We start from the raw sequence: 25,209 nt of genomic DNA, 5'->3' as shown, positions 1-25,209 counted from the left end.
GCCTCACTAGCCCAGGTCCATGCTCAGTCTCTACTGCATGTGGCTGGAAGAAACCCTGTTGCAAGTGAAAACACTGGTTTCTGGAAGGGGCACGTCATACCTTCCAGAAATGAGTGTTTTTGCTCACACTAGGGCTTCTCCCCAGAAGTGCTAGATCACAGCATTATTATTATTTATTTATTTATATAGCACCATCAATGTACATGGTGCTGTACAGAGTAAAACAGTAAATAGCGAGACCCTGCCGCATAGGCTTACATTCTAATAAAATCATAATAAAACAATAAGGAGGGGAAGAGAATGCACCAAACAGGCACAGGGTAGGGTAAAACTAGCAGTATAAAGTCAGAACAAAATCAAGCATAGACCTGGGCTAGCAGGGCTGGGCATCTGCAGACCGGGGTACAGTGGCATTCACTGCACTTTCCCAGTCCCTATTGGATACTGCCCACAGTATTTATAACAATACACTGGTAAATTTAGAAGTCATCCTTAAGCTCATAGGGTTGGGCCATAAGTATCTGAAGTCAAGGGTCTTGATGATTCACTCTTCCCTGAGACTGGCAAGTTTTTTTGCTGATGGAATCTCGCCCTCATCCATGTGGTAGCCTCCAAGATGAATCCATGCTGCCTTGCTCACTATGTGATTTCCATATCATGTTTATTCAGAATATGTTGTTTTTGCTTCTCTCCACCCTGCGGGGTTAACCCGGCTTATGAAATTCTAATGTCTACCATTCATATTCTTACCTGAAGCTATTCCACCCCCTCCTAGCATCAGTTGCCTTTGCACGTGTTGCAGCTTCTAGCAAAAGAAGCTGAAAGAAATAGGAGAGAGAGAAGGAGAAAGAGAAAGAGAAACATAATCTTCCCTGCCCAGCCCACAGAACGGCTCCCTCTTTTTATATGGGATATGTTTCAATGTAGCACACAATACTTCAGAATAAAAATACACTGATACCATATGTTGTTATCGCAAGCCCTTTTTAAAATTCCACTCACAAGAATACAAGTATACCACAGGGCCAAAGTTCTAACGTAGAATATATTCCGATATGAAGTCTTCCAATTAGATCAGTGCCTTATTAAGGGACAATCCCTGTTTTATAGTGTATTTTATCTGTCAGTTATTGGTTTATATCCTGCATTCTTGTACAGAATCTGTTATCACAAAACGAGATAGCAATGGAATTTTTTTGCATGTGTCGTCAGGCTTCTGCTATATCGCTCCTATTATGCATGGATCTAGAGGCCATAGATGGGATTTTATATCTTAGACCCCATTAGGTTCTTTTAATCTGCAAATCCTGCTAACACATACCACTGCAGCATTTCCCCAACTTCTGCAGAGAGGATCAATCTACAAAGTCTTGTCTTTGTTCAGCCTTCACTTGATTGTTCTAGCCTTGAACTTGCAAGTAAAATCATCTTAACTTCCTCTGTTGCATTTCCCCCAGCACTTATCATCAACTTGGCTGCAAATGTGCAAGCCTTAATGTCTTTTGAGCAACCATTTAAAACACACCCACTCTTGCATTGCAATATCATCAGATCTTGTATATGTCTTGTATATGTTTTTATATTTCATCACCACCAGCACTATGTAATTATCATCATCATTTCAATTTATACCCCGCCTATGTACAGAATACCCTAGGTGGCACACAAAGTTAAAACAAATTAAACAAGGTTAAAAACGATCAATAAAATACCATAAGTAGCATAAAAACATTAAAAACAATCAATAAAACCACACAGCGTAAAAAGAATATATAATGGTCAACAATAAGGTCCTAAGAAGGGAAGGCCTGCCGGAATAATAGTCTTTAATACCTGCTTAAAGTCATTCAAAAAAGTCAGCAGGTGCATTTCAACTGGCACGTCATTCCACAGTTGAGAGGAGGCAAAGGAAAAAGTCTTCTGAAGTGTGTCTGCCAATCTCACATTTGGCAGTGACAGCAGATGATCTTCTGAGGACCTTAAGTGGCGGGCTGGAACATAGGGGAGGAGGCACTCCCTAAGGCACCTTAGACCTAGACCATATAGGGCTTTAAAGGTAAGAACCAATACTTTATATTTTGCCCAGAAAGGAATTGTCAGCTAGTGTACAGATTTTATAGCCAGTGTTAAAATACTATGTATGAGAGAAGAAGGTAGGTAAAGACCTCCTTAGAACTTGCGCCAGCTGGACTGCTCTCTCCATTCCCTCCAGGACCATCTTTTACAGGCTTGGTGACCTCTTTCCTCTTGAGGGCCAAATTCAATGTTGGAGAAGCTGTCATGGGGCGGGGGGAGCACATTCCAATGGTGGGCAGGACCTAAAATCCCAGCATATTTTAGCTTAAAGGTCCTACTGCCAGTAACTAAGCCTTAGGTAAAGCCTTTTCAACCTTTTAGAACTGGGGGAAAACAGCACACACTTTAGGAAACTACCAATCAACAGACAGGTGAAAGGGGGGGGGCAGAGAAAGGGGGCATAGCCATCTGAGAAACCCTGGAGAGCTGGATTTGGCCCATTGGTTTGCATTTCCCCATCCCTGATCTACGACTATCTGCTTTGTGGAAAGGATTACAGAAGAGAGAGAGAGGCAGGCAGGCAAAAACTACTGCTAAGTCTCCCACAGGGGTATTTATCATCATCTGCTTGGTGGGAAAAGTTATGTTTTTCTTTGTAATCTATCTTTGTATTGCGATTTTATTCATAATTGTTGATGTCACTTGTAAGCACTTTACTTGTAAGCTCAAGTCGGGAGGAGGAGACATGGGGCAGGATGTAGAGGGAGGGAGGAGGATCATGGACTTACCTGCTTTTGTGATCCTCCTCCAGCATCTTGACGGCTGAGTGATGTCCCAGAAGGGAAGAGGGATGTCACAGCAGCCATTTTTTTTAAAAAAAGAGGGGGAAAAAGTAAGTTGTTTCTCCCCCCCCAAAAAAACCCCTCACCGAACTCTGTGTCCAACCCCCCTGCCATTCCAGGGATGATGGAATTGCTCCCCCACACCAAGGCATGAAACTTACCTGTGCAGCTCAGTGCCCAGACCCACTAGAAGGGATGACCCAGGAATGGCAGCCACACCACCCATGCTTCTCAGGATGGTCCCAGGATTGCAAAAATATCAGGAAATCCCTAGTCCCAGATATCCTGGGGAAAGTCCCTGGTCATCCCTGGTTGCCCCTGGGATCCCCTGTGTGTCATATGGATGCACAGGGATGGCCTAGAGATGACCCCAGGATAACTGGCAGGTGTAGACATGCCCATGATCTCAGCATTCAGGGAGGGGAGGTTTAAACTCTATGATTAAATTTGGATTCAATGTATTTTTATTCAGCTTTTTGTCTGTGTGAGATAAGAGGTATTTAAGACAGAGAAATGATGGCACTGGAATGTTTGTAAACTAATTTAGCAAATGGAAACCAATTGCATGTTTGTATCCTCTCCCCTTTTTAAATTCTGAATGCTGTGGTCAGGATCCAAAGAAGTAAAGCACTATTTTGGGGCACTCAAGCTCCTCAAGTGTGGGAGGAGGAGGTGGTAAAATACATCTGCTAGTGTGCCACTAACAGATACCAATGCAAGAAAGAATCAGGGCATATGCACAAGAATCTGAATTCCTATTGTTCATAGCTTCTACAGAAAAGAGGTTAAATACACCTTGAGAATGCTGATTCAAGCCCTGATCATCTTGGCTAGATATCAAAGGTGGGCATATCCTTCATGAATTTGTCTAATCCTTTCAGTTATTCTATTGGCCTTCACAACTTCCCCCAACAATGCATTCCATTAGGTTAATTGCGTGAGCTGTGTTGAAAGTGCTTCCTTGTGTTTTCCTTTGAAACTGGCGGCTCCTGTTCATTTTATTAGGAGCCTATAGGTTTTGTTTGTCAAGGAAGAGGGAATAATGATTCCTTACTATTCACGATTCCATCACCCCCGGCAGGCCATTTGTGGTCTCGTGCAGTCCTATCCGTATCATTTATCTACTTCTACTTTTCATGAGTTTGTAATTATTTCTTCCGCTTTTCTATGACACTAATAACATTTTGCACAATATTCAAGGAGAGAATCACAGTTTGTGTGGTTTCAGTAAGTTTTCTCATAGTTTCTAATGTTGGTAAGGACCCACCAGGAAATTCTCTTGCTCTGCTGTGCTCCTACAAGTAGGGCTTGTACAGAACACCCTCTTGGTGGATTGTGACCATTCTGTTTACCTTTATGATTGTTGCTGCTGATGCTAAAGGGCAGCTTCCTTCCTTTTAATCTTCAGGGGAACCTTTCTACTTGTCTGTTGAGGAATCTCTGCGGCTTGCATTGAATTCTGGAAAATATTCAAAGGTAGACACTCAGTTCATATAGGATACTGAGCATTCATTTGGGCCTTGCCATCACCATATATCAACTGAGAATCCACCCTAGAATGCACCCAATATGCCCCTGCAACTCTGGATTGCAGGGGAAGAGCAGTACAGCTGAGTGCAAATGGTCTTCCATGGGAAGGATCTCATTTATGAAGGATTGAATCTAGATTTAGTTAGTGCAGATCCATTGAAATCAATAGGGCTGAAAGTAGTCCTAACTAACTTAAGCTCTAGTGATTTCAAAAGGTCTACTTTAAGTATGGCTAAACCTGGATCCAGCCCTACATCAATAAATAAATGTCAGGGTCCATTAAGTTTTGCATCTGTACAAACAACCCCTTCATCCAAATAATAACGCTATGATTCTCCAAAGGCTTATTAAATATTATGAAGACCATATATTTTAAACAAGATATTTTTAAAAATATACTCATTAAGAAAGGAAAATGGGGGAAAGGTTTCATTGTGGAGCAGTGCTAAAGTAGTTTCAGTGCCTAGTTTGAGACATCAAAATTTAACATCACATATTTGGATTTATAATTTTGTGCTCAGAGTGAATGTTCTTGAAAAGTAATATGAACTCAAGCATTGACATATGTCTGTAACCTTAAATTCACCTTAACACACACACACACACACACACACGAATGAGAGGTTTATTTATAACTTATGCAACACACCCTGGTGATTTCTGTAACATGGTTTTGTGTGATTATATTCTACAATGATAAAATAATGAATGGAAATGCCATTAAGGTTTTAAAAATACATTCACTATTACTGCAAATTCTTTTCAGCACAGACTGAATTATTCCACTGCTATTTACATTTCAACTCTTAACTTTGTGCAGGTGTTAGCAAGTACATTCAAAAGAACTTGGGCTTATTAGCTGATGGATGGTGGTTTGTATGTTTGGACGGAGTGTGTGTGATTGCCAATGTAGGGTCAAAGTGATTAAATGGGATGAAGGTAGATGTGGAGAAGAGGAGAATAGATACCAATATGGTGATCTTATGGATGACCTGTAAAGATGACAGAGTTTAAGATGTGACCAGTGGCTGCCACTACACAAGCAAACACCCCTGAGAGAACAAAGTGCTAAATGCTCCGTCCAATATTGAAGAACCTGTGACATGAGATATGGAACATGAAAGCAGTCAAAAAAGAACTTGCCCATTGTTGCCCATGTTAGAATCATCAAGAAGTTGTAAATAATTTAAGGGACCTTGGGTTTGGAAGGAAACTGAAGCACAGGACAGTGAAGGAAAGAAGATCAAACAGATGATGATGAGAAAGTGTAGTTTGGCTGACAGCAAACTGAAGGTTATTGCTAGGGATGCAATGCCACAAATTAGATTCCTGGCTTCTAGAGACAGTCTGTATCCTTCAAATACTTCCTTGCTAAACTGGCAACATTTTAACGATCTTTCTTCAAAGACAAATATAAATTGTACCCAGGATGATGCTCCCTTTCCCACTTAACATGGGGAAGGGCCCCGTCTTCTTCCAGCCATATACCTTTATTACGCCACTGTGGTTTGCTAAAAGCAAGAGTAACACATGAAGATGTGGCATATTGAGTTGCACAGTTTGCCCAGCAAGCCCAGGACTGTCTCCATCCAATACTATCGCTCATATTCTCAAGAAACTGGATGAGGGCGAAGTGCAGGCTGATTTTGTGCACTATATGTTTATGCTCTCTTCCTCCTCGTCTTCTGTTTACCTGGACAAGCAGCACTACTACAGCTTTGTGACCTGCACCAGCTTGAGGGACCCTCAGCACCTCTTCTCTGATGCTCTACCATGACCTGGTCTATTAAGCTTCACTGTAAAATAAGTAGGGCTGTGCTCCACTTCACTTTGGTTAATAGAACCAAAGGTGGAGACGGATCGGGTCGGGGGAACTCGGGATCGAGACGAAGCGGATTGAGACAAAGCGGATCTTTCGCCTTGATCCGGAACTCTGAAAAAAAGGTAGGTGGGGTGGCTTACCTGGCGCTGCCGCAGTCCGTGCAGTCCGTGCAGTCCGTGCAGCAACAGCGGAAGAGCCAGGTAAGGGAGGGAGGGAGGCTTACCTGCCTCTGTCGTGGTCTGGCGACAGCTTCAACTGAGGCCCAGGCCTCAGTTGAAGCCACCGGTGAACCGCGACAGAGGCAGGTAAGTGGTGTGGGGGGGAGGTGGGCCTTACCTGGCTCTGCTGCCTGCTGCGGTCTGTGTGGTGGCGGACGGTGGTGCCAGGTAAGGGGGGAGGGGGACTTATTCACCCCCCATTTTGTCCCCCCTTCCCCACTTACCTGCCGTCCGCTGTGGAGGCAAGTAAGTGGGGAAGGGGGGGCAAAATGGTGGGCGAATCACAATCCGACCCTTCGGATCCTTCGAAATTCAGGGGGCTGGTGCACAGCCCTAAAAATAAGCCAAAGCACATGTAACTGGAACAACTGCATATTGCTTCCCATTTTATTCCTGCCATAACTTGAGTTCCTTCCGCTATTGTTTCCCCCTGTGTTGAAGTTAGATTGTAAGCTCTTTGGGAAAGGAATCCTCTTATACTCTGTAAAGTGCCATGCACACTGGAAGCAATAAATAAATACAGAAGTAAATAATAGAACTGAACACAAATGGCCTCTTGAAATTTTTCACCCTATTTATGAGCAGACAATTTGAGGGGGCAGGGGGAAAGTAATTTTACGGAATTTCTCCAGGGTGAGGAGAAATTCTCAACAGGGCTCACCATTATCAGGGGTTGTAGCACACCACCTTTCCTTTTTCATAAGAGTTTCTGATTTTTTGTGTGTGCTGCTACTGTAACTTTGGCCATGGCTAGACCAAGCCTATATCCTGGGATCATCCCGGGATTGTCCCTGTGCATCCAAATGACACACAGGGGATCCTGGGAGCAGGCAGGGACAAGCCCTCCATTCGCCTGGGATAATCCTTAGGTCTAGCTAAGGCCTGTGTTGGCAGCTTGGCCACCATTTTGCACCTATCGCAATGGAAGTATGTGTGTGGGACAGTGTTTTGTCTAGCTCCAGGGAAATGGTGGCACTAGTGCTGTGTCTAAATCCCAATTTCCTAAAAGGTTTCTTCCGCCATGAAAGCGTCTTCCATTCTTGTGCCTTATTCTTTGAATATTTGATAATGTATTTTTGTAAAGTCTTTGAATTTACCTAATCATTGTGAGGTGGCCGAGGGAGCTGTAGGTGTGTTTCCTTTCTACTACACACCTCTTCATTGTTCTTCAACCTCCTAGGCTGCCTGTGCTTCCTGATCTGAAAAAAGCCCTGTGGGAGGAATTATCTCATGATGTCTTCCCCTGGGCTTTAATGGAAGTGTGGGAAGCCAGGGAGGGTATAGGCTGCCAGAGAAATGATTATATAATAAAAACAGGACATTCCTAGGTCACCTAAACTCCTAGGTCACCCAAACAAGAAATCCAATTCAAACCCATGAGAATTTCTCCAAAAAATTTCCTCACCATTGAATTTATTTTTGAAAGCAGGTTCTTTTCTATTAATTTAAATGAGAAGGGTTGAAAAATATGTGGAAATTTCCCCCCAGCACAATAGTAAATAATAATCTCAACTCAATGTTTTAAGGGCTCTTGTAGAGTTTTTCCTCAGCCTTTCTACTTGAGATGCTTTCTCTGGAGATGCCAGAAACTAAACCTAGGACGTATGCATGGAAAGTATGTGTTCCTCTAATGCCACTCTGTACCATTGTTGAGGGAGGCTTACATTTACCCCAACCAATATTGGGACATCCCTCATTCTCTCAGAAATGCAGAGGTCAATTGGACTCGTTTGGGCTTTTTAAGACATCTAGAGCCCACTTTCTTCTGATGATCAATAAATATTGGTGACTGTCAGTCCTAAAATGTAACTCTCTAAGCAGTATTTACCTACCTCATGGGAACCCATTTTCTGGTTCATGGAAGCATGCTGGATCTACAGTTCCCAAATTATGAAATTAATGGGATAGGTCACACCTTTTTGCACCATTCCATTAGACTGCCAACTCTGTAGTGGGTGGGCCTCCTGGTCTTATTTTTGTAATAAGGTTACATTTTTCAACATTATTTCAGTAATCATAAAGGCCAGAAGCATGAGTTCTATAAAAAAGCAAAGAGATTAATGAACAATGAAAATGAAAAAATGCAACCAAACTGAACAATAATTTTGAGACCTTTTGTGTAGGCCATAACAACAGCCAATTTGTTGCAGGTATTAAATAGTTATCTGTAGCATTTACCAGGCTGGCCAATCACAAGAAGTCTTTATGCAGAATTCTGAAGGAGGAAATTAAATGAATCAAATTATGTTTATAATAGGAAAATGCAAAAGGACACTGCATCTAAAAGAGAAATGACACAAAAGTACCAGAGAAGTGGGGTTAAAAATATTGCCTAGATATCTCTGCCAAAAAAAAAAAAAAAGTTGGGAAAATAACTGAGTAGGAAGAACTAGACGTTCTCATGCATGAAAACAATGATGATTTAGTTGGCTCTGCAGAGACCTGGTGGGATAAAACCTGTGACAAGAATACCAATTCAGAAGGGTATGCTCAACAGTGCAAAAGAAACTAGGACAGGAGAAAATGAGATAGATTAATGCTGGATCAAGGAGTTGATCCAAAAATACTTGTGAACAAACACATCTGTGGTCTAATGCCATTGAGCGGGAACACCAAGAATCCATTTGGACCCTTGCAAAACCAATTGGGGGTGGGCATTGGGGAGACAACAAGAAAGGGTTGACTGGAGACAGTGGCATCGGGGGGCACTTTCCCATCACAATAGTAAAGCATTTCTCTGAAGGCAAAGTAAATGACCATTAGTACAGCATGGTCAAATTCTGTACATCTGAGATGCTTTATAGATTCTGTCCATGCTGGCTGGGAATTATGGGAGTTGCAGTCCATCACATGTGGAGGTTATCAGGTTGAATGTTTTAAAAGAAAGTAAGAAAGTTACCTGAAAATTCAGAAGATGGTCCTGGTATTTATTTATTCATTTATTTATTTATTAAAACATTTATATCCCACCCTATATCACAGGGATCTAAGGGCAGCGTACATATAAAATCATACATATAAAATAGAATAAATATACAGTTCTGAAACAAACCATTAATATGTTAAAACCAATATGAAATTTTTAAACAGTAAAAGCCAATTAAAACAAGGCAGTGTGCAGTCTGGTGGATTTAGCCATCAAAGGCTTTATTAAAAAGCCATGTCTTAACCTGGTGTCGAAATGAAGCCACTGCCGGTGCCAGTCAGGCCTCCAGGGGGAGGGCATTCCACAGCTGGGGTGCCACAACAGAGAAAGCCCTCTCCCATGTCCCACCATAGTGTATATCTCAATTTAGTGGGGCATGGAGAAGGGCTTGTGCAGCAGATCTCAGCTCTTGTGCAGGCAGATATAGGAAGAGGTGCTCCCTCCCTCGATATACCAGTATCGAGGTCCTGGTATATCCCTGTGGTCACCAGACACCTCCTCCAGCCAGCTCTCCTGCTGTCCTGTGACAATAGCTCATACCTTGTTGCTTGTAAGACCTTGTGTATTTCTTCCAAGCTATTACTAATTAATTATGACGCTAAGCAGGAGGCCAAATGTGAAGGCAATAATGCTGGAGTTTTAGTGAGCAATAAAATGTTAGCATCTATCGCCAGCATTCACGTGAAGTAGATGGAGGACATGGAAAATATTAAAAACACAGGCTTAGAGCCTGAAGCCTAACAAATAGCAAGACATCTTAAAAAATACAAGGTAGATTAGAAGAAGGGGGGGAATCATTTGGCTGAAGGGAGGGTGTGTGAGGAGAATTGTGTAGAAAATGAACAGGCAAGGAGATTGAATTGAACAGATAGAAGTCAACCCTGAATGCCCACCTCAAACCAGGGAGGGAGCGAGGAATGGAAAAAGAGTGTGGGGGGGAAGATAGAGAGAGAGAATCAAATCATGTTCGCTCGCGGGTGAAAGGAAACAAGAAAAGGCCTTATCAAAACATCCACAAAAATGTTGAATCTCTCTATGCATGTGTGGTGGGGGTGTATGAGAGAAAGGGCGGGTGGAAGCATGCTAGACTGAAGCAGATTTCCAATTGCTATATTTTCTTGGTTTCTTTGTTCCAAAGGAAGCAATTAATCCTCCTCCAGGATTATCACTCCTCCCATATTACTATATGCTTAAGGCTTTGTTTTATTTTCCAGCCATGGAAGGGTAGCATGATAGAGGAGTTAGAAGTCAGAAGGCTAGCATTTTAGGGGTTATTCAAGCCCAGGTCAGAGGCTAACTTTGTGGATAATGTGTTTGGCATATCTGTTCAAAGTGTCAGCAAAATCCAGCTGCAGAGTTTGGTAGAGGTATGTAGTGGTGTGATGTTAAATATAGACAGAATACCCCCTGCTTGTACAATGCCTTCTCTGTATAATGGTTGGATGGTATAGAGAGAAAGCCAAAAAAGAAAGAGTGAAAAGCTGCTCAGAGCCTATCTTTGATTATAGGAGAGCGATAGTGAGAGAATTTCATACAGCATTTTTAATGGGGTTGGGGGGGAATAAATAAAATGACACTTTCCAAGCTAACTGCATGTTGAACCCATTGACAAGACTGGACTGCAGTGGAACACAAAAATTTATATGAAAAGTAGCCATATATACCCACCCAAAGGCAGCTACTGTTAGTGCCAAAAGACACATTATGTGGGAGGTTTGTGATTGTGGCTGCAGCTAGACCTAAGGTTTATCCCAGGATCATCCCGGGTTCATCCCTGTCTGAGTGCTGGATGCCCTGTGCAGCACTTAGATGAACAGGTTTGACCCCAGGACAATCCCGGGATAAACTTTAGGTCTAGCTACGGCCTGGATCTCCCAATGTTATTGCTTTCAATTTTAGTGCAGCTTCCACAAGTTGGCAATTGGATGAAAGCAATGGGATTGGGGAGGGGTTAAGTCTTTTACCTGGGCTATTTTCCCAACCTAAAATTGCCCTCCTTTATATCAAATTAGCAGCCCACAGTGGTGGCATTAAAGTAAACACAAAGACACTGGGCACTCCAGTCATGTATCTCTCATATTACGAGCTTCTCTAAACAAGTGATTTATAGCATGCTTGTGACTGGCCACTCATGGAAGTTTGTGGGTTCATTTCATGGAGTCATCAGTATCCAGGACCCCTTCCATGCTCTCCCCTGGATTTTTTTTTCCAGGTTTAAAACCCCCAGACATAAAGTGGGAATATCTGAGAAATCACACCATTTCCATTTGTAATCTCAGTGTTGTGCTATAATTATGCCACCAGATGGCAGCGTCTCAGAAAAGTCAATTGAGCACATGGAACAGGAAGTACTCAATTTCAAACCACATGGCCACCTCTGTAATGCTACTGATCACATCCAAGAAAGAAAGTGAATCCAGATAGCATGGGAAGGCAGCATGGGATTTTAAACTGTAAACTTTAAAAGAAAAATGTAGCAAAGCCCTATATATAATTTGGCCCTGAGGGACAATAGGAAGGATCAGAGGCTGTATTAAATATGCTCCCCCCACCACCTCCAAGAGTTACGTGATCAAGAATATTCTTGTGTTGGCTTTTCTATTTCTCTTGCATTTCCAGTGGAGAATTCCAAAGTATCTGCATAATGAATCTCTTCAATCACTGTCATCCTCTATGTGTGGACTGATTTAGAGAGGAAATGGTACCCACTGAAATGAAAACTCATTAAATGGATGTACGTGAATGGTCAATCTTGAAAACATGTTCCTAGAGATAATAGTATCACGAGCACTTAGAACTTCAGAAAAGCGGGTGAGGAACCGGTGGTCCTCCAGATGTTATTAAACTTCCCTTAGTCCCAGCCAGCATGGTCACTGGTCAGGATGATGGGAATTGTTATCCAATCATCCCTGAATGGGATGAAGGACCAATGGAGGAGGAGCCATAGCTCAGTGGTAGAGCACCTGCTTTGCATGCAGAGGTCTCCGGTTCAATCCTTGGCATCTCCAGTGGGGCTGGAAAATCTCCTGCTTTGAAACCCTGGAGAGCCACTGCCAGTTACTGGACTAAATGGACCAATGGTCTGACTTAGTATACAGCAGCTTCCAATGTTCCTTTGTCATCAGCCATATCTGTCGGGTCACATGTTCCTCACTCTTGCTTTAGAGTATTCAAAGTATTTCACAAATGCTGCCTTAAAGCCAGGCTACACATTAGGCTAGCTACATGGATAGTGCTGAAAATGGCAGCCCTGTATCAAGTTCTCATCCCATTTCCTGCAGTAATGTCTGCAACTAGTGATCACAACTAGTTCCCACACCTCCTGCTCCACATCATTGGCTGCTGCTGGCAGGGGCAGGGAAACCCAAGGTATAAAGACTCAGTGCCATGTGCCAACTACTCCTAGACATTAAGTCAGGGAGGAAGAAGGCTAGTGTATCATGTCACCCAGCTCCTAGCAATCCTCACAGTCATGTATCCATAGGTCAGTTTGATTCTCCACATGTTGCAGAAGGAGGGCTGACAGTAAGACATAGCAGCAATTCACTGAGTCCATAGCAGTGGTAAGATATGAACTGGGGACTTTTTAGTTCATAGCTAAGTCATTAATCACTAAGCTGCACTGGCATAGGGACTCCTTCTGTCATGCCTGTAGCAACAACTGTTTCCCACATTTCTTTCAGCTGCATAGCAATTCAGTATTCTGCAAAAACGTCTACGTGGCCATCATCCTCAATCAAATGCCCTAGGTTGGCTGGGGATGATGGAAGATGTAGTCCAACACACCTGAAGAGCACCAGGATGGGGAAGGCTAATGTATATATTATAATGGGCAAATGGCCATTCAAGTGTCTATTTGTGTCCTGCTGCACATGGCAGCAAAGCACTATCGGTTCTGAAACGCTCACACTAGCCCCCCTTATGCTTTCTCCATAATGCTCAATGACATCAGCTCTCCTTGGTGATCTGGCATGTCTCTCCTGGGATATCTTTCCAGGGATCACTCTCCCCGCAATTTCAGTAGTGGAAATATGGTGTTCAATTGGCAGCAGTTGCCTGATGCTAAGAACTTGGGCAGGTTTGTGAGAAGCCCATATGGCATTCAAATCTGGATAGTAACAACATTAGGGGAACGACTACCCGTTCACACTAAAAATAGCAAAGTACTCCTTCTTCTTGCTTGCTCCGCTCGGACAGGAATGCATTTCAGCTGAAATTGTTCTCATCAATAATGCACACTTAAACACACAAGTTCTGTCCATCATTTATGTTTTCCTCTCTCTTGCTGACTTTCCACAACACATCTACTGCTTTATCATTCCCATTTGTCTTACCTCTGTATTTCTTTTGGTAACTATGGACTGCTTGTTCCTCATAGAATACTGCATTGGAACAATTCTATTTTCAACCTCGGTTGATGCTTTAAAGATCATAATCAGAATCACCTACCTTGAGCTAATTGGGCTTAACTGTTTGAAGATGGCTGTCAGATTTCTCACATGCAGATGCTGTGACTCTTTAGTCAAGGATAAATCTCTTACGTGTCGGCACCATATGTCACAGCAAATATGACATGCTATCCAATAGTGCCCAGTGACCTGCTTTGGTACCAACAGCATTTACTGATTTTTGTGTCAAGGGATTCCTGTCCCAGCCTCCCTTGGGACATCCAAGGAGATGATGTGGTTGATCCTTCCCCACAGTTGGCAGTCATTTCCCTCTGTGTGCATTTTTAGTTGATTTTTCATAGACAATGTGCAAAACATGAAAAAGAAGCAAAACAGTAACAAGCAACAAATATCATTACACATATGATTGAAAAGAAAGCAATGAGCTACATGCAGGGTCAGCAGTGACTTTTTGTTTAGGTGGGTGTGGGGTAGGAATGGGTAAGAAATTTGTTGTTTTTGTTGTTGTTTAAATGCATTTACCGTGTTTGACACCTCCTGGAATCAAATGCAGAAATTTGCAGTCAGAAACCTACATTTCCGGGCTTGCAATGCATTCTGCAAAAGACAAAAATGCGTTTGACAACATGCACACATTTGAAAAATGCAGAGAGAAAACAACAACACTGCACACATTTTCAAATAGTGCATAAGCATGTTTTAGTTAATGGGGGAATGCATTCATTAATGCATTTGAAAAATGTGCAGACAAATACATACGGAAATGGACTTAATAAATCTGTCCACCCTAGTCTGGGGTGCTTACGACTGGAACAGGGCACAGAGAAGTCAAGTGAATCACATACAGATGTGATTCTCAGTCTGCTCTTGGACCGCTAGTGCTGGTAAAACAGTGTTTGCAAAACCCTGAGCAAGAGAGCTTATATTCCTCTGGAAGAGGCCAAACTAAGTGGAACTTAAGAGCACTGAACAGGAAAAGAAAAGCAGCATTCCTCCGGTCAGTGGATTCCTTACAGGAGCTCTGAGACAAAAGTCTGTTGCATATGGTCTGCATCTGAAGGATTTCAGCGTGTCTACAATGAAGCCCAGCCAAAGGTTGCTAGGCAACAGTGTCCTGCCCTCAGGGTACCATCAGCCAATGAGAGAATTTTCTCTGATGCAGTTCTTCTATCTCTTATTCTGCAAGTTGTACGTATCTTGCTGAGAATGGGGCATGCTGGAGGCCGAAATGATTTGAGTCTCCAGCGTAATTCAGCGGCCAGAATGGCAAAAGAGCTGAACAGCAACAAGCAGTCCCCCAAAGCCTCTTCATACATTATAAAACAATCAATGTAAGTAGGACAAACAATAGCTTTAGCTACCTAAGCAAACAACACTGGTTGACATTCTGTTTAGAATCTGACCATTGCAACCGAATTAATGCAACTGTCCTTGAATGGAGATGGTGATACCTGCATGCATTATGTTAAATCAAACCAGCCTCCTTGATCTGGTGCCTTTCAGATGTTTTGGGCTACAAAGGGCGTTGGACTGGGACTTGGGTGACCTGGGTTCTTGTCCCCACTCAGCCGTGAAGCTCACTGGATGATATAATGCAGGATATAAACATAACAAATGAACAAATAAACTCACAGCATTTATGCCCATTGGCCATGCTGGCTGGGATTGATGGAAGTTGGTCCAAAACATCTGGAAGACACCAGTTTGGGAAAAGCTGATACATAACAGTCCCTAGGATGCAGGGGTGACACAAGCATTTGGCCTTGCTTCTGTTTTTGTGTGTGTGTGTGTGTGTGTGTGTGACCTGTTTTTCAGCACATTCAAATAGGAAAAGTGCACATTCTGTGCATATTTTTTTCCTCAAAAGTGTGACTTCTCCCCCATTGACTAAAACATGAAAATGTGTATTTTTGGGAAATGTCTATTGAATTCATTTGCAAGTTTGGGAATTTGCAAACACTTCTCCAAAGAAAGCGCCGCCTGCTCACGTTCGCATCTGGGATTGTGAGAGGGACATGTTTGCAGGATTTGCGAACAGAAACGAAATTTGTAGCCGTCCCTAGGATGATGTGGTACCAGTAGGTGTCAATTTCCACACCCTGTATGACAGCTGCACTTGCCACCTGGATGGATGAGAAGCTGGAGATCCAGAATGCTTCTGCCTCTTTGAATTTATTTTAACAGAGGAAATTGGGGGGAGAAAACCTGGAAAGTAATTGCCAGTTGGGAGTAAATTAGACTAGCACTGACTGGATGGACCGATGATCTGTCTCAGTATAAGGCAGCTGCATATGTGTGTATCTGAAATGCACGTTACAAGCATCATTGCATGATACTGAACACAATATGTGGTCATGCAATATGCAGAGAGGAGAAAATGCAGATTTGGCATGTTAAAGGTTTATGTGAATCCAGCATGATAAATAACAACTCACTCAAGGCTTGCCATAGAGTTTAGGCAGTGCTGGGATTTCATGGTAGACCACGTGCTTTGCATGCTGAAAGTTTCAGGTTTGATCCACAACATCTCAGGCAAGGAAAGACTCCTGCCTGAAACTTTGGACATTTGCTACCAGAGTAGATATTCCTGGGCTGGATAGACCAATGGTCCAACTCAGTAGGAGACAGCCCCCTATGTTCTAATTCTATGCTCAACAATTTATCTACATCTCCACAGGCTCATTATTATTTTTGTATATTTATTTTAATTGATAAATACATTAATTAGTCAGCTTACATTATTGCCTCACAGTTGTGACTAATAATAATAATAACAATAACAACAACAACAACAACAACCCTTCAATTAAGTTCGCAGGGGAGTTCCATGCATCAGTCTCTAATTAGTTAAATCAACAGCATTTCTGTCCTCTAAATTAGGTTTAACTGGTCTCTGCACTGTTAAATATAATTGTTCTATGTGTGATAATGGTGAAGGAAGGGTTGGAAGGAGGTTAATTATGGAGTAATACCTCCCTGACACCAACTGCCTACCACCAGCTGACATGGATCTTTAGGAGACAGCAACGAAAAGGATTGCAGAGTGCAGCAGCAGCGAGCCATTTATTTATTTTAAATAGAAAATGGAAATTGCCTACTATGGTTTTGTTTTAGGGAAGAAGATTCTGCTGTGAGGAAGATTTTCTTCCCATGGAGCTATCTAAACATCACTGTTAGAAGTGAACCTCTGCATCTCTGCAGGGAAGTCCCCCCCCGCCCCGCCTCCCCTCTCCCTGCCTCCCCCCTCTTTGCATTGTCTCGGGGGATTCATCAGAAAGACACAATGCATTTGCTTACAACCACTTGAAATAATTTCTAGGGCTTTAAACCACAGAGGGAGTCCAATTCCATGCAGAGAAAGCTCAATGACTAAAGTTAGACCCCCGAAGACAGGGAATCAGATGAAAAGGTCAGCAGGGGAATCCTTAAGCCCCCTAGGGGGTATGCTGCTGACATTCATAAATATATTATCATTGCCATAATTTTGCTTCTTGATTCTTCTGCTATTATCTGAATCTTAGCCAATGCTAAAGCATCTTGGCCAATGCTATGGGATTCAGAGGATACCCCAGCCCTCCAACATGATAAGGATGATTGAAGAGATGGATTAAGAGGAAATGAGAATCATGCCAACAAAGTGAAGTTCTTGTAGGCATTCCTGGAATCATATGCTTTAGACTTAGAAGCAAAATGGTGATGTAGCTCCTGTAGCTTCCAAATGTGTACAGGTAGGGTTAGGAAGCAGAGGGTGATTTGGCCATCCAAGGGAATATAATCTGATATACTCCAAGTTGTCCATACGAACTTCGCAAACCCATGGTGGGTTGCCAGTGAAATAATTTTTACAAAATGTCTGAATGGATTAGACATGTCAATGCATATCAATTCTCCAAGAATGGATATATATCTCCTCTCTGCATATTGATCTCTCTTTAGTTTTCCATTTGCAGATCAGATCACTAGGCACATTTCCTGTGCAAGAATCAATGCCCACACACCTATTTGTTTTTGAGAATCTTGGGCAAGGATAGTTTCTGCTGATGGAACATCTGACTATGTCAAGGATAGCAGGAAGTCCTGAATCTATGCTGTGCAGTCTACAATCTGGATGCTTCCACTATGGTAGGTAGAAACAGGAAAATATATTAAGTAAGCATGAGTCTGTTTCTCAGAATACATGAAGCCAAAGGGATGAAACAAGCCCTTTTATTATTACTTTGTTTGAAGCTGGTTCTGAATCCCAGTGTTAAAAGATCCAAGGCACGCACAAGCACATGCTGAAAAATTGTTTTATGATCTTGTTCAGTGCTGACACACTCTCTATCCTCCTACAGTACTTTGAAAGTACACGTCAACCAGTACATTGTTGCACAAAAGTCACCCAGATTAGCAAGACAGTCAAATCGAGGTGAAAATAACACCCTCCTGTAGAGATTACTTTTTGAACACTACCATCCTAGGAAGTGGGATTTTACACATCTATCTATTTCTTTAGGCCTCCAGAGGCACATAGCAAGAGCAGGCCATGTATATTATGCCCCGTCTGATAAGTCAGTTAAACACACACATTACTACCAGCCTATAATAAAGGCTATCCCCTCTCCACTTTCACAGGATGATTCATCTGTAAAAGGGGGTATTCAGTGACTTTGGGTGTGGTAGGCAAAGTCTAAGAGTTTGGGTAGTGGTAGTTCTCTTACCTTAAAGGATGAGGTGGCTTGTCCTATCTCTTCCTTCCTATAAAAAGAAGAAGAAGGTCTTTCTGCTTTTGCCAAGGTGGCAAATCCTGTCTCCATGTCTAAGTATCTTCCTAGCGCTTTAGTGTCAAAATCTCCATTTTGCCTGAAAAGGTGAGCTAGTGCAGAACTCTTCACCCAGGACAAAATAGTTTGCAAATTCATGTATTCTTTCCTCTGATGATATGGACAGGAGAAGGGACCCCACCCTCAAGCAGGTGTGGGATCGCCAGAAGGTGCAAAGACTCTACTTTCTACTTTGTTTCTAGTGCAATGGAGAGAGCAATCCTACAGACCCTAGGCAGCATGTGGGGCCCCCATAAAATGGTTCAGATTCTTGGATCCCAGGTTTCAGACAGCGCTCTAGCCTTGGACCCACTAGTCTGAGATGGGGGAGGTGATTCTCACGGGCTCTTCACCAGCTGTGGATGAACCTTCGCCAGACCTGTACCTGACAGATACAAGCTATCTCCACCCATCCCCACAGCCGGCACAGAGCAAAGCGGGAGAAGCAAGGAAGTGACCATCGCCTCCATGCTCCTCCTGCTCCGCATAGGATGCCTGCCAGCCTCTGTGTTTAGAGGCTGATGGGCATCTGGATAGGATTGCACCCAAAGTCTCACAGTTTAACTACTGATTGGCTATCCAAAGCCTTCAAGAGGAAAAATACCAGGCAGGGAATATTGGAAAACCCACTGGAAAACAATGGATTAGATCTAGTATTAGACATACTTAGAGTAGACACATTGAAATCATGGGACTTAAGTTAGTCATGACTTTGGCTAATTATTTAAATCCAAGGCAGTGTTGTGTAGTGGCTAGAGTGTTGGACTGAGAGTCGAGAGATCTGGGTTCTAGTTCCCACTAGGTCATGGAAGCTCACTGGGTGACTATGGGGCAGTCACAGACTCTCAGTCCAGCCTACCTTGCAGGGTTATTGTGAGGATAAACTGTGGAGGATAAGGATCATGTATGCTGCCTTGGCCTCCAAAAGATGAACTCTAGGATCACAGAAAACGCCTGAGGAAGTGCTCCTTTCCTACCCCATTTGGTTTGGAATAATAGTATCTGTATTCTGACTTCTTTTCCTTTTCTAACTCTGCTTCCTCATTTGCTTCTCTGAGCTTTTCTACACAAGGCTGTTATTCACTGTATCTACTTTTGGTTTTGTCACAGAATTGAGATCAGAGCTTTTCCTTTCCTGCTTTTCCTTTCCTGCTTTTTGGCTACATTCCAGGTGGCACTGTGTTGCAGTGGAACACTGCATTCATAAAAGTAGGAAAATACCCTTTCTTTCGCTTTCAGAAATAATGCTCCATTTTCTTACTCTGAAAAACAAGCAAACAGGAAAGTGCTTAAAAACACACACAAAAATCCAGAAGAGAATTTGTGATCAACCATGAGCAAGGAATCATAAGCACACATGAAATGCCTTCTGTAGAAAAGCTCTCTATTTCTCAGATATTTACCCACCATCTTGGACAAAGGAGTTACTTACATGTTGGTCCCTTTCCCCAATCTGATTAGGATCCGTGTGCTTCTGTCTAACTATTATTAGTTACCACCCCATTCCCTCATTTGGCATAATATCCCCCCTCTGCCTTCCTATCTCCCTCATACTCTGTCCTTCTCATCCAGTCCTTCCCCCGTCTCTCACATTCTCTATAGATTTAACCAGGGAATTGCCAGTTCCCATTGTGTGGTAATAAACCATACAATGGAGTATCCAAACCTTTGGCTCATTGTTTCTTCATTCCATGCTCCAGCTGTGTCATGTAATTCCTGTTATAATACACCATGACTTTTAGGCCAGATCTGCACCAAGCAGGATATTCCACTATGAAAGTGGTATATAAAAGGCAGGAGCCACACCAAGCAAGATATAGTGGTATGAAAGCGGTATATGGTCTGTGTCAATGGGCCCCAACAGTTGTCAGTGCACTTCAATACCTCTACAGAAGCAGCAGTGTGGCTCCTGCCTTTTATATACCACTTTCATAGTGCAATATCCTGCTTGGTGTAGATGAGTCCTTAGTTAAAGATCACAACATGTGTTTTTTGGGAATATGGGTGTATTCTGCATGGTGTGGAGAATGTGGATAGGGAAACATTTTTCTCCCTTTCCCATAATACTAGAACCCGGGGTCATTCCGTGAAGCTGATTGGTGGGAGATTCAGGAAAGACAAAAGGAAGTATTTCTTCACGCAGTGTGTAGTTAAATTATGTGATTCAATACCACAAGATGTAGTCATGGCCACCAGTTTGGTGGATGAATTCCTGTAGGAGAAGGCTATCAATGGTTACTACTCCCGATGGCTGTGTGCTACCACCAGTATCAGAGTCAGTAAGTGCATATACACCAGTTGCTAGGAAACATGAGTAGGAAGGTGCTGTTGCAGCATGTCCTGCTTGTGGGTTCCTGGTCGACAGCTGGTTAGCCACTGTGTGAACAGAGTGCTGGACTAGATGGACCTTTGGTCTAATCCAGCATGGCTCTTCTTATGTTCTCATGTCATATACATGTAGACCAGGACATGTGGCAACGTGCCTCTCTAATGGGGCTTATTGTGTTCATGACGTGGTGCAGTTGATATTGTGCCATTCTTTCCCAGAAATGCTGCCAGTCTGTTGAAGGTACATGCTCTGCACGCAGAAGGTCCCAGGTTTGAGCCCCAGCATCTCCAGGTAGGACTAGGAAAGAATCCTGCCTGAAACTGTTGAGGGCTGCTGCTGGTCAGTGTTGACAATGGTAGGCTAGATGGACCAATGGTCTGGCTCAATATAAGGCAGCTTTCTATGTTCCTACCTAAGTCCAACTGAAGGAGTGGCTTTTTGTAAAAGAAGGAAAGAAAGACCCTCAGCCTCTTCCTCTATAAGTTAAGACCACCCCTGAAAGTTCTTACCAATTTGCTGTCTAAATTATTTGGAGGGGGAAATTCCCCCTCCCCTCTAAAAAATAACTTACAAAAATTGCTAGGCCTGAATACATTAGCCCAACAGTAGCTATATTGCTGCTCATCTGTTCAGCAGTAGCCACTTTGCCACCCATCCATCAGTCATAAAAGGTCCATGAAAGGAAACCAATATGTGTCATAGAAGGCTAAAGAGACAAACAGTAGGTCTTGACTCAGGAAATGTCTGTGGTGCTTCACAGTTTGAGTGCTCTTGAGTTAGATTTGCTCTACCTGAATGATTTCAACATTTTCCAGCTAGTTTCACCATGATCTTCCACTTGATAATCCACTAGCTGCCTTCTCTCTTCTGTCCTCTCACTTCCCACCCATGTTTCTGCGATCTGTGTTCATACCTTTCACAGTCCTCCTGTGCCCTCTCTAGTTGCTAGGACAGATTTCCTTTGTAATCAGACAGTGACCACAGAGACTGAACTGAGGCCCCTGGTGTTGCACCTCTAAAAGTAGGCAGCATGGTCAGTGCCTAGAAGGGAAGATTGTCTTGGAGCTTTCCAAACGAAGAATGGTGGGATACATGGGTAATAAATAACAAATGCATTACTGACAGACTCACCCTCTCACTGCCCCTCCATGAACTCCAAGATACCACAGTGCTCAACCTTCATTAGTCCTTCTCTCATCATCATTGCCACTCCCTTTGTCACCACAAAAATTATCATTTATAGCATTTTTAAACAACAACAACAACAACAACAACAACAACAGAGTTTAATCATTCATGGTTGCATAAACACCTGGGGTTATCATATTTATATTTCTTCCAAAGAGGTCAGTGCGATCACATCGAGACTATAGCAAGGAAAACTCACACTTGCCACATGGTGGTGCTGCAGGACACGAGATCCTGTGACTTTTAAGAACATCTAATATAATCTCCTCAAGTTTTCCAAACTGACTACTACTACCAGGGAGGATTCCATAGTATTGTTAAGTGGAGCTTGGGCTTCATTCAGGGTTTTGAGCTCGCTCACCCAAAGGGAATCATTTCCCCCCAGCGAGAAGAGAAGCTGCTTTACCAATTACTCTAGACAAACTCTTCTTTGCTTAGGGGTATCCGAATTGTTTTGATATTGGGTTTTTTAAACCTTATTCCTGAAAATTATGGCATATATTTCTTCTCTCTTGCTCTTCTCATTTCTCATGCCTCCATTTTCTATTGTTTGTCCCCCATTATTTTCTCTCCATCCACATTATTTATACCTTATTCGTGTCCACTTTCCTTACATGTGTTCCTTCCTATACATACCTTTTTGCCATGTCTTTCTTTTTCCAGTATCCTCTACCCCTCTTTCTCAGATTATTTCCTTTCTAATTCTGATTTCAATACTCTGGATTCAGTTCCCTCTCTTTATTTCTGTCTTTTATTGCAGCGGGAGGTAAGAAGATACTTATGGGCGGCTGCATGTGATCCTCAGAAGATACTTTATTTCACAAGCCACCGCAAGACTTGGAGCCAACATATCTAAGGGATTGCCTCTGCCCATATGTTCCTGCCCATGCCCTGAGATCATAATCTGAAGCCTTGCTCTGAGTGTCCCCACATATTGAGAGTGTGCATGTGGATACTCGTGTCTGAGCCTTTTCCTAGAGAGGTCCATCCTCCCTAGAGAGAGCCACCTCCCTAGAAAGCGCCCCCCCCCACCCCCAATTCAAAATATCCTCCCTAGAGACGTCCAACTTTCTGGCATCAAGCAAACCCCTTTTTATTCTCTCAGGTCTTTTACATTTTTAGCTTGCTACTTGTTTTACTCTTAATAGTATGTTTTAAAGCTGCATTTCAAAAATTGTCCTTCTCTGCGCTGCCTTGAAATTGATCTTGTACTTTTTAAATGTCGTTACTGCTTGCTTTCTTTTCTTTGTTTCTAAGTGATGTTATTGGTTTAATTATTGGTTTTATTGTGTTTGTTTTTATTATGTTGCCCTCAGAATTTCAGCAATGCAGCACTCATAGATTAAATAAAAGAAGAAAGCAGAGGTAAATGAAAACTTCTGTTGGCAGAGTGGGCAGAAACTAGGGCCTCCTGGTGCCATACTATGGCCCTGGTTGATGGCCAAGAATGGCCGTGGTGTAGCAAAGTTGTTGTGTACATGCAGACACTTCCATAATCTAACCTACACATACAGAAAGAAAGAAACAAACAGGAAAAAATGGGTGAACAACTCCAGGCTTTCCTTGGAGTGAGCCATAATTGAAATGATTTGTTTTCTAAACATTTGGAAAGAAATAATTTAATTTCAAGAGACAATCCAAGGAAAGGACATGGATATACCCTCCCCACCAGCTGCACAGCCCCCAAAACATCCTCTCCACCCTCCCCTCCCCTTACATTCAAGCAGGGAGTAGGGAAGGGGGAGCAGCAGCACTGGAGAGGCAGGAGAAGGAAGATTTTCCTTCCTTCCTCCTCCTCCTCTTCCTTCTCTCCATCATCCTCATGCATTCCATGGAACATCAGGGTTGTAAAAACAATTATGCTTGGGGAACTGAAGTCTTCACAAGAGCTTTTGTCACATTGCGGTAGCTCATGGGAACATTTTCATTTCAAGGCACCATTGCCCTTTCAGCCCTGATGTGCAATGGAGCACATCAGGATGATGGAAGAGGAAGCAAAATCTTCCTTCTCTTGCCTCTTCACTGTTGCTGTTACCACCTTCACCCCTCCCCACATGCAGTTAAATAAAGGGGAGGGTGCTTTGAGGATTGGCAAGGATAGGGTGGGGAAGGGAAGCTGCAACTCCTTTTCCCATGCAGATATGGATCTGCACAAGGAAAGGGTTTAGGGATTCTTAGAACTTCAATTCTCTTTTATAGATATATGAGCATATATGAGAACCTGCACCGTCGGCACCCCTGAACGTGAGCGCATTTTGTGGGCAAAGCTTGCACATTCCCAAGCTTGTGATGCTTATTCACAAAATACATACTTTAGAGAAATGTGCATCTTAAAAATGCACATTTTGGAGAAATAGCCATTGTCATGCTTTAGTCAACTGGGGAAAAGTATGCATTTGGGTGAACACTTAGAACACACATGTACACACTGAAATGCATACTTTCTCCATTCAAATGGCAGTTATAATTTTGGTGGTTTTAAATTTTGTATATCTGTTTTTAATGTTCATTGTTTTTAACTTTTGTAAACCTCCCAGAGACCTTCAGCTATGGGTCGGTATATAAATGTAATAAATAAATAAATAAGTAAATAAAGGGAAGAAGGTTGCAGTCAGGAATGGCCACGAGCAGACCGAGCTTCAAGGAGGAACTCAGATAACCTCAATGACCTCAAGCCTCACTGATCCTCCAGTCCCTACTGTCTTTTGGCGCATCCTTTTAAGAACCTTTTAAGATAGCCACTGTGGTGTAGTGGCTAGAGGGTTGGACTGGGAGACGGGAGATCTGGGTTCTAGTCCCCACTTGGCCATGGAAGCTCACTGGGTGGCTTTGGGCCAGGCACAGACTTTCAGCCCAATCTACCTCATAGGTCTGTTGTTGTGAGGATAAAATGGAGAGGAGGAGGAGCAGGAGCATTAAGTATGTTGACTTGGGTTCCTTGGAGGAAAAAAGGTGGATACAAAGTATAAATAAATAATAATAAAAAGAATAAACCCTCCAAAATTTGTTTCCAAGGTAGGCTCAAGTGAACGTCTTAAGCATCTCTACTGCCGAACAGTTTTTTGCTCTATTGTCTTTCCTCCGTTGTCTTTCCCCCGCTATATTACAACTCCTCTATATGCTTACA

Source organism: Elgaria multicarinata, chromosome 5 (assembly GCF_023053635.1).
Source record: "Elgaria multicarinata webbii isolate HBS135686 ecotype San Diego chromosome 5, rElgMul1.1.pri, whole genome shotgun sequence".
In the NCBI taxonomy this organism is placed as follows: domain Eukaryota; kingdom Metazoa; phylum Chordata; class Lepidosauria; order Squamata; family Anguidae; genus Elgaria; species Elgaria multicarinata.
Note: the sequence above shows the minus strand (reverse complement) of the source record.